The sequence below is a fragment of the Cyprinus carpio genome, chromosome B23, assembly GCF_018340385.1.
Source record: "Cyprinus carpio isolate SPL01 chromosome B23, ASM1834038v1, whole genome shotgun sequence".
In the NCBI taxonomy this organism is placed as follows: Eukaryota; Metazoa; Chordata; class Actinopteri; order Cypriniformes; family Cyprinidae; genus Cyprinus; species Cyprinus carpio.
In genome coordinates this window covers 11,056,655-11,069,046 of record NC_056619.1, presented here as the reverse complement: position 1 = coordinate 11,069,046, position 12,392 = coordinate 11,056,655, and positions in this window count along the sequence as shown.

The following is a 12,392-nucleotide window of genomic DNA, read 5'->3' as shown; positions in this document are numbered from 1 at the left end:
ACCTGAACAGACCGACAAAAAGGTAGAATTTTAATTTAGGTCAGGTTCTTTGCAAGCCGGTTTTCTCAAAAGACAGTGTAGCAGATTTTTATGGCATTAAAACTACATTATCAAAAAAATTGAGAGTTGAGGTGCAAATCAGTCAAATTGTCCCAGTCATATGTTTTATTACTCAGTCAACTACCATGAATACTATAAGTAATGCTATTATTTCCATCGGCGCAACCCAGGTTGACAGCATCTTTTTTACCTCTGTGCTAAAAGGCCTATGGCATCTCAGCAGTTTACCTTCAACATTAGCACGCTATGCTCCCTAGAACTTTTCTGAGTAACAGAACAGATATTTTTATCTGTTTATTCCTGTTATTCCTGACATGTATACTCTCTTCCTGTTTCCTGCAGTTTCCTTCACTCTGCAGTTTTTTGTTGTTGATTGGTCATCCTTGATTGTCTCCCAATGTGTTCCTTATAAGCCCATATAAAGCCTTGGTGTTTACTATGTGTCACGGTACTGTGTCGAAGGTAAATGTGCACAACAAAGATGAAGGCAAAATAGTATTTTAATAATCCACAAAGAGGGTTATACACCAGGCAGGTAGTTGACACACGTAGAACCATAGGAAATATACACAATACCGGAACAAGATATAGGGATCAGACTAGGACTTAAATACATTGGCAAATGAAGATGATTGACAAGACACCACCTGAACATAATGATACAATCAAGGGGAGACAGAAACTAGGTCAGGGAACATGTGGGAAATCAAATTCAAAGTCCATGAGATGTGACATGTTACCCCCCTCCCGGAAGGCATGACCTCGTGCCAAAGAGACAAAGAAAGGGATGGAGGGGGGACTTTGGAGGAGGACAAAGGAGTGGATTTTTGGATGGTGACAGGGGATGGCAAAGGGGGCTGGCAGGAAGGCAAGCTGACAATACTGGTGGTGTTTCAAGTGGAGGATGGACCCCTGGGAGGAGGACGACAAACAGAGTCTAGAGTGGATAAGACGGAGGAAGGAGCCAGGATGGACACATGAGGGACTTGGAGCAGGAGGACCCAAGTGGGACCCAGGCCACAGCCATGAAGGCAACACACGGTGGAGCCGACGGAGGGAGGAGCCATGGTGGAGGAAGGGCTGATGGCTCCAGGGGGCCGACCGATGACGGTGGAGCAGGTGGAGCCCAAGGCAGAGACAGAGAGTTAATAAGCCACGGTGACGTGGAGCATCCGGAGGGCCAAGGCAGAGCAGATGGCTCCGGCGACTGAGACAGAGTCGGGGTTCTGGAAGGGCTGTGATGGAGCCAGAGTGACAGAGATCCAAGGTGGAGCCGGTGGGAAGGAGGAGTCTGCGAGAGCTGGAGGGATGAGGTGCAGCTGGAGGAGTGGAGTCCCAAGGAGACACTGACTGACCAAGGCAGAGCCGGAGGGACGAGGGAGCCCGGCGGAGCTGGTGAACTGATGAGCCATGGCGGAGAGGATGGAGCTAAGAGCCATGGCAAAAGGGCAGAAGATGGCAAGGCTGAGGCAGCAGTGGTGATAGGATGAGGCAGAAGAGGGAGGGTGGGTGGAAATTCAAAACAGTCCAAAGCTTCTGGGATGGTGTGTGCTGCCCATACACACAAAATAGCAACTCCCATCACCGGGAGAGCAGCAGATAAGGGTAACAACCTCTGTGGTTGTAACAGGACAGACAGATAGTTTAGGGCAGACAGACAGTTCACAAATGGCCTGCTTAGCCATAAAACAGGACAGAAAGAAGATTCAGAGGATGAAGGAAGATACGCAGGGCTTGAATTGAGGGGGATGGCATCCCCCGGTGGAAAAAAAATGACTAAAAGCATTCCCCCTGTAAAACCACCATCCCATCTTACCATCCCCATTTAATCATGCACATTAAATATTACAATTCTCGACTTATTATAATTCACGAACTAAATAATGGCAATTAGCCAATCAGAACTCGGTTCTGTAACAAGCTGTGCACAAGCTGAAGCAAGTTTCCCTAATTTTTCGTGCAAAATGGTTCAAGCGCAACTTTTGAAGTTCTTTAAAAAGAAGACAACAGAAGGTATGATTTTTCCTTGATTAGAATTTAAAGACATTTCCCTGACATAATGTCATTGTGCTGTATGTGTGACTGTGAGGGACTGAGAGATGATAGGAGAGCTGACGAGTATGTCACCGACTTTGCAAAAAACAAACAAAACACATCTTGAGTCCAAGCATTCACTGCGTGATGAAGCCCATGAAAAGCAGAATGCACAAATAATTCAAGCAATGAAAGAAAAAAATACCCATGTATAAGTTTTTATGTTTTTATATTCATTGCACAAGCAATGTACTTTTCTGACAGCAGTGTAGAGCAACATGGTGTTTCATTCCTTGAATTAATCTGTTTTTGAACGAATCATGTGAGCCAGGGATTCTACAGTCCATTCATTTGTTTAGTTTTGAATAGTTCCAACCATAATTAACAAATCCTTTGATTTGAACAATTCAATAAACCATTTATTAAAACAGGGATTTGTTGCCACCTACGGGCGGTTTTATTGACATCTTTATTTATCCATGACAGTCCTAAACCAGCCAAGGTGCCAGCACAAAAAACACATTCAGCAAAATATTGTTTACTTAGCAGTATTGACCAAAATTCCTCCATTTCAGGCTCCAGAAGGAAAAAAAGAGCTTAAAAATAATAGATTGTTTAATAAGCCTAATTTTTCATTAAATAAAAACCTTTTTAGACAAATTTTGTAATCATTGTGTTAAATGAGATATGGGACAAACACCAACAACATTCTTTTATTTATTTATTAATTTGTTTTTAAGAATTTCAAGGAAGGAAAGGAATCTTTTCTTTGTCTCCCTCTCTCTCCTTTCCTCTCTCTCCCTCACTTCTCATTGCCATCTCTCTTCTCTTTCTCTTGCTTCTCTTTCTTGTCTTTCCTCTCTCACTTGTCTCTCTCATTCTCTTGGTCCTCCTTCTCCTCCATTTCTCTCCATCGTCTCTCCTCTCTCTCAGCAGCTTCCCGCTCTCTCTCCGCTTCCCTCTCCTCCATCTCTCTGATGATGTCCTCCAGGTGTTTTGGCCTTTTCCGTGTAGCCCTCGCTGGCTCTGGGCTCACTGAGGATGAGAACTCACATCAACATCTGGGGCCAGAAGAGGCAATAAGGGCAGGTGGAGTGATGGAGGGTCTGCCCCCAATTGCCTCATCCATGGCACTGTACCACTTCCAGGATGCTGTTGGCTCTTCATCCTCAGTGCTAACAGTCGGTGGACATTTCAGATCCTACAAAAATGCACAAACAAAATAAAAAAGCAGTCATTTTGATAGCACAATGTAATTTGATTTCTGTATTAGAAGTAACAAAATTATCTTACGTTAATTTGTTTTTTTATTTTTTATTACAAATGCTGCTGTCACTCTGCCTTGCAGGTCCTGCTGCACCACAAAAGCTCTGCAGCAAATGAACAAAAGAAATCAGAAAAGTGCTGTAATAAAAATTACAATAATTGAAATAAACTACAACTTAAGATTTAAATAGATTTTTATTAATTTCTGTAGTATACTCACTCAAAGCCTTTGATGGCAGCATTTCACTTTCTGGTGAAGAGGGCTTCATTAGTCGCTCTCCACCGGATAAGCAGACGTGTGTGATCATCTGTCCCTGTAACATCCAGACAAGATTCAAGTTACCTCTGAGGTTTATGTGCTTAAAACTACATTTACATGTTGAGGTAGTTGATAATGTGTTAAGCAGCTTTCTATCCAACACAAATGTTACTAAATTTTTCAACAGTACTAATGGACAAAGAAAACAGAGTACTTATATTTAGTTACTTTATGGAAGTTTATTTACATTACTTACATTCATCTATTGCAAACAGTGCTGACAACAGTGAATTGTACTACACAATGGCACACATATAAATCCCTCAGATGTCTACATATCTAGGACCTATTAGACATACTCATATGAAATTTATATAGAAGATTTTCCTACCAGATATTAAATAGACATTTAGTAATCATATTTAAGATGTATATGGTTTAAAATGTATGTAAATCTACTTTGGAGGCATGTGTGTGCTTCCTAGAGCCCCCCTGTTCGCTGAATCGCTATACATTTTATGTTTACATACATTTTTGTTTTGTAATACTCACATTTGTAAACACCCTCATCCAAGTTTTCAGCCATGTTCGATTATGACGTATCCTCTTCTTCTTCTTTATGGTGTATCCTCTCCCGTGGCCTCCTGGGATAGAAAAGTATCCATCGGATGAGCACTCAAGAATCTGGGAAGAAGCAGTAGGCCATCCAGGAACTACTCGACTACTCTTTTATGAATACTGAGGTTCGGACACACTTATTCGCTCACCTACTGCTTTTCCCTTACTATATAGTAGAGAAGTAGGCAGTTTCGGACACAGCCTATGTTCTTGGTCAGTTGTTATATGAGTGTTTTGTTTTCTTGTTATCTGTTCTTGTTTTTCCCCTTCCCTTTTTATTCCCATTATGTGCCTGCATTGTAAAATATGTTTTTAAAGATCCATGACACATCAAATCTGATTATATTTTATATAAATAATAATGTTGTTTGTCTTCTTCTACTTATTTTTTAATCAGTTATTAACACTGGGATATTTTATGTTATTTTTATATTGTATGCTATATTTATACTGTATTATGTTAATTTGTATTGCATTATTTAGTATTGTCATCCTGAGGGTGTTTTATTACTGGGCAACACTGTGCTCTGTTTAATTTAGAATTTTTTATTGCCTGTATTATGATGGTGGTTATCAGTATATTGTATTTGAACAGAATTCATTTTATAAAGCAGGTTAATATTACTGATTAATTTCAATGAATGAGAAAGCACAATAGCTAGAAATGAATACACAAGATTTGAGCATTAGCTTGTTAGGGTGTATGTCAAACATCCATGACATTACAGTTCACTGTGCATTGTGCACTGTGCATGCATTCACTGTGTTTTTCTGGAATGTTTATCCTCCTTATTTGTTAATAAGCACTGCACCCTTTAAAGCTGGGGCAAGTGCATTTTGATGTGTTTAAACTGATTAGCTGCCTGTTCATTTTTGTTTTTTATCATCAATAGATTTCTAAGCTGCCTCACTCAGTAAAGCCACTGATCCCACCAGGCAACTACATCAAACTGAAAAAACCCACAGAGATGTTCTTATGAAACAGATGATAAACAGACTAATGGAGCAACAGCCGTGCGTGTTAATAAAACACAGTTGTAGCACTGCAATAGGTTGGAGTTATTCAAATGAGCTTTTTGTGCCTTGTACACATTTGTTCGATTTGAGTCCTGTGCAGGTTGATTTAACCAATTAATGACCCTTAGAGGCTCTAATGAGGTAATTAGCTGAATCCTGGGCTGTGGTGTGTAGCCGCAACCTGCAAATGTGGCCCTTAAGGGTTATGAGCAATGTTAATTCATATTTGTTCATTTCAAATAGCAGCACATGCCTATTGTGTGTGTTAAAGCTGAGGGTGGATTAGTGAGGTTTCTATGGTTACTGGCAGAACACTGTTTGTTTATTTGTACTCTTTTGTTCTCCTATGCATTTTTATTCTTATAATCTTAATTGTCTTTCTTTCTTAAATACATAGACAGAAACACAATAAAGCCAGTGTTTCTGTATTAAAAGAAAACTGAGTAATTGTAAATTAATACGACTGAAAACGTGTTCAACATGATATGTCCCTGGTTGAATTGCGCTTTTAGAAAAAAACAAAATAAAATAACTATATATATATATATACAAAATCTGCCACTGGCCGGTACCTTTTCAAAAAGGTACACTTTTGTTCCTTTCACGTACTAATATCTACCTTTAAGATAGCACTATGCAATCTTTAAAAAGGTAGGCCTACTGGCTCAGAAAGTGTAGATTAAATACTGCATTGCTTCAAAGAATTTTTTTCTTTGTAATACTGCATCAAAATATAATCAATTCTCTCCTCTTCCTCATAAATTACTTTTGCTGCTGCTGTCATTCAGACCATGAAGGCTATTGCATATAAACGCCTCAGATGCTCCAACATCTAAAGTGATTTTTAAAGGTATAGCTCTGTGTGTGTGTGTGTGTGTGTGTGTGTGTGTGTGTGTGTGTGTGTGTGTGTGTAGTTCACCTTACGGCATGGGGACAGAATGTCCCCAAAAAAATGGCGATATCCAAAATCCTTGTCTTTGTGGTTTTTTACAAAATTTAAAAATGCAGAAAGTTTCCTGAGGGATGGGTTTAGGTGTAGGGTTGGGATAAGACAATATAAAATACAGTTGGAACAGAAGAAAAAAAATAAACCTATGGAATGTCCCCATAAAACATGGAAATCCAAACCTGTGTGTGTTGGTAACCAAACAGTTTTGGTTATCAGTGATTTCCATTGAAAAAAAAATAAAAAAATAAAAAAATAAAATTCGTTTTCCATACACAGATGTTTGTCATATATATATGACAATTTTATTTCATTAGCTTGGGTGTTGTATGTTGGCAGGATGCTATTTTTATTTATGTCAGTGTTCATGAAATCATGAAATATCTTAAATATAGTAGATAGTTCACAAAAAAAATTACAATTCTGTTATCATTCACTCACACTCATGTCATCCCAGACCCTTTTGTTAATCTTAGAAACACAAATGAAGATGTTTTTTAAAGGGGTCATATGATGCTTTTTTAAAAGATCATTATTTTGTGTATTTGGTGTAACAGTCATGCTTTAATGTTAAAAAAAAACACATTATTTTTCAAATACTGTACATTATTTTAGGTCCTCTATGCCCCACCTCTCTCAAAAGCGTTGTTTTCTACAAAGTCCCTCCTTCCGACAAGCGCAGTCTGCTCTGATTGGCCTGTTGACCCAGTGCATTGTGATTGGCCAAACACTGCAAGCACTCGTTGGAAATGTAACGCCCCTTTACATAATCACAAGCTTCATCTTTCAAAATAAATGTAAAGACTGTTAATAATGTCCTTAGTTTTACCATCAGTTCAAGCCGGAAAGGGGAACAGAGACGCGTGACAGAAACAGTGATGAAGCTCCTATGTGTTTGCAGTACACAAGACACGGCCGGTTAAGACAGCTGACTCCACTGTGTGACCCTCTCTCTCTCTCTCTCTCTCTCACACACACACACACACACATACACGATGCGCAAAACTCCGCATTTGAACAGTCAATAGCAAACACTTACACTAATAACGAAACATACCTACAGTAGCTGATTCAGAAGCGCCAGATTATCATAGCAAAGTCAGAATTACCTCCTCTCCTAGGTTCACGAAACGGTCGTCCATAAAATGCGTTGCTGTTCTGTTGTAAGTAATCTTAAAGATTCCTAAATGCATCTACTTTCGTAAGGCCAAATAAACTGCTCTTGCTTTCGTCTAGAAACACACAGCATCTCCCTGACATGGCTGCTTCAACACTAACTGCAGTTACTGAAACCACGCCTTCTTTCTTTGTGTGAACATTTGGGCAGCATTATGCAAATATTTCCAAATAGTGACGTAGACGTGGGGGCATGTTTGAATGGGCCGTTTTAGGCGGGCATGGCAGAGTCTTAACTTTGATAAAGAATATCTCTTTGAATTTGATACTTTGGTCTTTGCAACTTTACAGATCTTCTTCATGCACCAAGAGCTTGTAACACTCCAAAGAGAAAGGAAAAATTGAAAACAAATCCATATGAATCCAGCTGGTTTAATACCATGAAGTCATGAAGACATACAATCAGTTTCTATGATGAATGGATTTAATTAAAGCTTTAATCCATTAAAACACACATAGATTCATTTCACACATTCATGTGGATTAGTTTTATGACACCTTTATGATATTTTTGGATCTTTTAAATGATGACAGAATTTTCTTTTTCAAATGACTGTCCTTTAAGAGTTTTAAAACAGAGACATTTCTTACGGTGCTGCATCTGGATGGACCAAAGTCAACAGTTTCTTCCTAATTTCTTTAGTGCTGAGCAAAACAAAATGCTGTGCCATACTTTAAACAAGCTTCACTTTATGGCACAGTTAATAATATTTACCAGATTTTATAATCAAAACAGTCAAAAATGTTGCTTTCCACACTGTATCTGATTTACAGATCAGTACTAGGGCTCTGCATGATTTGTGACAAAATTGATGAGGCTGATAAATTAGTCAGAGCTTTACTAAAATCATTCAGGGCTAGCATCACCCATGATATAAGGTAAAAAAATCATCTTGTAAAAACTCTTATTTACTGACTGAAAGGTATCATGCTGAAAGTTGTCCTTCCCCTCTTTCTTTGGCCTCAATTCCATCTCTCCTCCTATCTTCTCCTCTCTTTGCTGAGGTTTCTTTTATCTGTCAGACATCTCTCTGTCTGTCAGTATCTGCTGCTCTGATGTCTGTGAAGGTGTCTGGAGTAAAGAGTGCACCTGTGATTGCTTTGAAGCACTTTGACTGTAATTCACACCTCGGACAGGATCCTGGACAAAAGTAACAGCGTACTATATCTTGTCACTCATGGCCGCTGAGAATAAACGCAAAATACAACTGACTGACATTTTACAGATTCAAAGAAAGTCTGTATTGTGCAAATGAAAGTGACACAAACATCACTCCTCTCAAGCGCGCAGGCAGCCCAGCTCTCTGGCTCAGTTTTCTTGGCTGACCACTGCTTATGACAAACAGTGAATATCTCTGGCAGATCTATATGAGGGACACAGATGCTTTACAACATGTAATTATAGCTTCATGAATGAAGTGTTGGGCAGAGAAAATCAATGAGATCTACCTACACTATTAATAAATAAGAGCAACTGCAATTTACAAAGTGAGTGGTGTTTTTTGTGTGTTTTTTAAATGCTCTTTTTTACTGTATGTATAAGGTTTTTTTTCCCATGAAAATATTTCTAGCATATAAATATGCAACTCTCCATCCAAACCTTACACTTACCTAGAATGCCCATACCATGTATATCCAAAATGCACCAAACCTCCAGTCGTACACACAATCCATCTCTCTCTCTCTCTCTCTCTCTCAGCAGCAAATATACCCGTCAGTACACTGTGCACTATTAGCTCACTGTGGACAGACACAAAAAGACGTCATCTCTATCTTTGCTGATTCCTGTGCTCACTGACATGTGTCATCTTACATTTATTTCCAGTTGTGCTTAGGAGCAAATATATATTTTTGGGTGGGCTGTCTAGGCTAGTTTTGATATGATTTTAGATGAGACAGTTGCATTAGAATGTGTCTTAAATAAACAATATTGTAAACATGGATACATTATAATTAAATAATAGATAAGTACTAATAGATAAAGGCAACAGTGAAAAGGAAACCTGTCGAAAGATACAACATGTACACTGCAAAAAAGGAGAAATACAATTTATTTTCATGACACTATTATATAAAACATTTTTTCTTTTAAAAGAATCGTATGTTCACTAAGACAATTTTTTTAAATACAGTAAAATCTGTAATATTGTGAAAAATCATTACAATTTAAAACAACTGTTTTCTATTATAATGTATTTCAAAATGAAATTTATTTCTGCAATAGCAAAGCTGAATTTTCAGCATCATTACTAAAGGCTTTAGTGTCACATGATCCTTCAGAAACAATTATAATATGCTGATTTGATACTAAATAATAATTTATTCTTATTATCAATACTGAAATTTTTTTCTTTTTTTTTTCTTGGACAAACAGAAAGTAAAAAATCTAAAAGTATTAATTTCTTTTTAAAAGTAAAAACTCATAAAATGTACTGGCCCTTTTTATATTTATTGTGTTTTATATATACATATACATATACACATACACATACAGTATGCACACACACAAATGTTGATATTGGTGGTTTATGGGGACTCTCCATAGGCGTAATGGTTTTTATACTGTACAAACTCTATTTTCTATTGCCCTACACCATCCCTCAACCTAAACCTACCCATCACAGAAGATTGTGTGCATTATTAGATTTTTAAAAACAAACAAAACAAACAAACAAACAAACAAACAAACACCATTTAGTATGTTTTTAAGCATTTGAATTACTGGGACTGGCAGTGTTCTCATAAACCACCTTCACAATGTAACACCTCTGCCATACCCATGTCATTATACAAATGTGTGTCCCCATAAACCTTTCTTGCAGGTGTTTCTTGCAGGTGTCCTGTTGTGTTGAATTGAGAAAGCTGTGCTTTGTGAATGGTGTTGTACTGTTGAGTGAAGGGGTGAAGTGTCAGAAGCTGAAAACTTTGAGTCAACCCTCCTTCTCTCCCCCTATTTATGGTGAGAGGAGCTCTAAACAACTGCCAGAACACAGTGCCAGGCAAATATCAGCTATCAGCCACCTATCCTCGCCAACAGCACTGCCTGCTGCTATACATGTCAGTCTCACATTATTTGTTTGTATCCATGTACTTTCAAGTGCAGTACTAGATTCATTTCAGGTGCAAACTGTGCAATAAGAAAGATCACAACAACAAACAGAAGGGGGTTTGCACCTGTTGCTCATATTCAAGAAGCCATAACTTAACACAAACACTTCAGTAACATACATATTTATATCAGTTTACATTTGTTGTGGTAAGGTTATACCACATCTCCAAAAGCAATAAAGACCATTTATGTGTTCTTTTTTTGCAATTTTGTGCCCCACAGGGCACTTGAATTTAAGGTATTGCTACAGCAATACATAAAACTAGATCATTTTTTATATTGTGAAACCTTCTGTATATAAAAGAGGACATCTTGGGGTTTTCTGTGGTATCCAATTTGCCAAGATTTAAACATGATAAATTGTTTGTCCTGTAGCAAACAGGCGCAATTGCAACTATCATTCTTTTGACTGGAAGATCTCAGGATGATACACACTCTCAATGACTGATGGAATTTGTCAGAATCAATTCATCCCTATTTCATTTGCTCTTGAATCTCTCTGTTTTTCATTTCCCCACGTTGTCTGCATCTTTGCCTCTTTTTCAATGTGCATCCATATTCTCGATTTTCTTGTTTTGTCCCCTCTTTTTCAGCAATGCACAGTGCTCCGTCTGATTCAGATCGTGACTCACTGACCGTGTCCGCTGTGCTATGAGTTCCAATGATCTACATTCATTTCAAGTACTGCATGCTGTAATGTTCTTTCATATAGAATTAAGTGCAATTTTCATGTATTTTTTCTTGGTTGTTGTTGTTGTTTTTTGTTTTTTTTTAATATAGAAAGTTAGATACAAACAGTAAATTTTTTTTTAATATAGAAAGTTAGAGAGCTGAGAGTTACAAACAGGAGACCTCCTGTCCTTGTAAATGGATTGTGTTCCAATCTAAATTAGATTCACTGGTGTAATAGAAAAGAATAAGGTAGGCGCAAGGTTTAGGGCTGCAAAGACAATTTTCCAAGAATCAAAGCATAATGTCTCAATTTCCAGGCAATCAGGATTTACTTTAGGGCACTGTAAGTGCTTTCCATTTTCATAAGATAGCAAATCCTTATTTTTGTTACTCAAACTAACAGATATGGGGGCTGGTATAGGGTATAGGGTTCTGGTAGACTTGCAGTAATATTTTCAGTAGACTGCAATATTTAAATTCATTTGAATTAATGATTTATTTTGACTTCCATGACCATCAGTGCTCACAACGAAAGCAATAAGGACCCTGCTGCTTGCCATTTTAATGTGTTTGATTAATCAAGACATCAACATTTCAGTTGCAATTCCAAAATAATCAAAGGGGCATAATGTATATTAAATAATTTAACTGCTACTCTTGTGTTTTAGAATAAAACACAATATACTGCAAAATGTTTTAAATATGATTGAATCAACCCAACTGCATTAGGTTAAATCAACAAAAGTATCTAAGATCCAAGTTTAAAAAGAAATAGTTACTTAATTTTACAAACAAAAAAAAACTACATATTTTAAAGATAGACTACATGTGTTTTTGTTTGCCTGTTTTATTTGTTCCAATAGTACTAGTACTAGGTTTTGAACTTAACACTGACATCTATTGCCTGGTACTCGGGTGGCCGTTGCATGATCTGTGCACTGGAGCTGCGGGTTGTCATGGTTTGTTTCATCAGTCCAGCAGAGACTGCTTGTTTGGACATTTTAGTTTTCCACTCGTACCAATTCTGTTTGGACTGGCGAATCAGCATGTCTGGACTTACTGATATCTTGTCAACTTGGACATTTTCACACTCAATTGATTTGAACTGTCTGGTGGATGGCACACATGATCCATACCAGCATTTTAAGCAATGCTTGGTTGTTATGCTGTGTGTGTATATAGTGTATGTTTTTGTCATATATGAGTTGCCTGTTTTGATGTATTTTTTCTGCTTT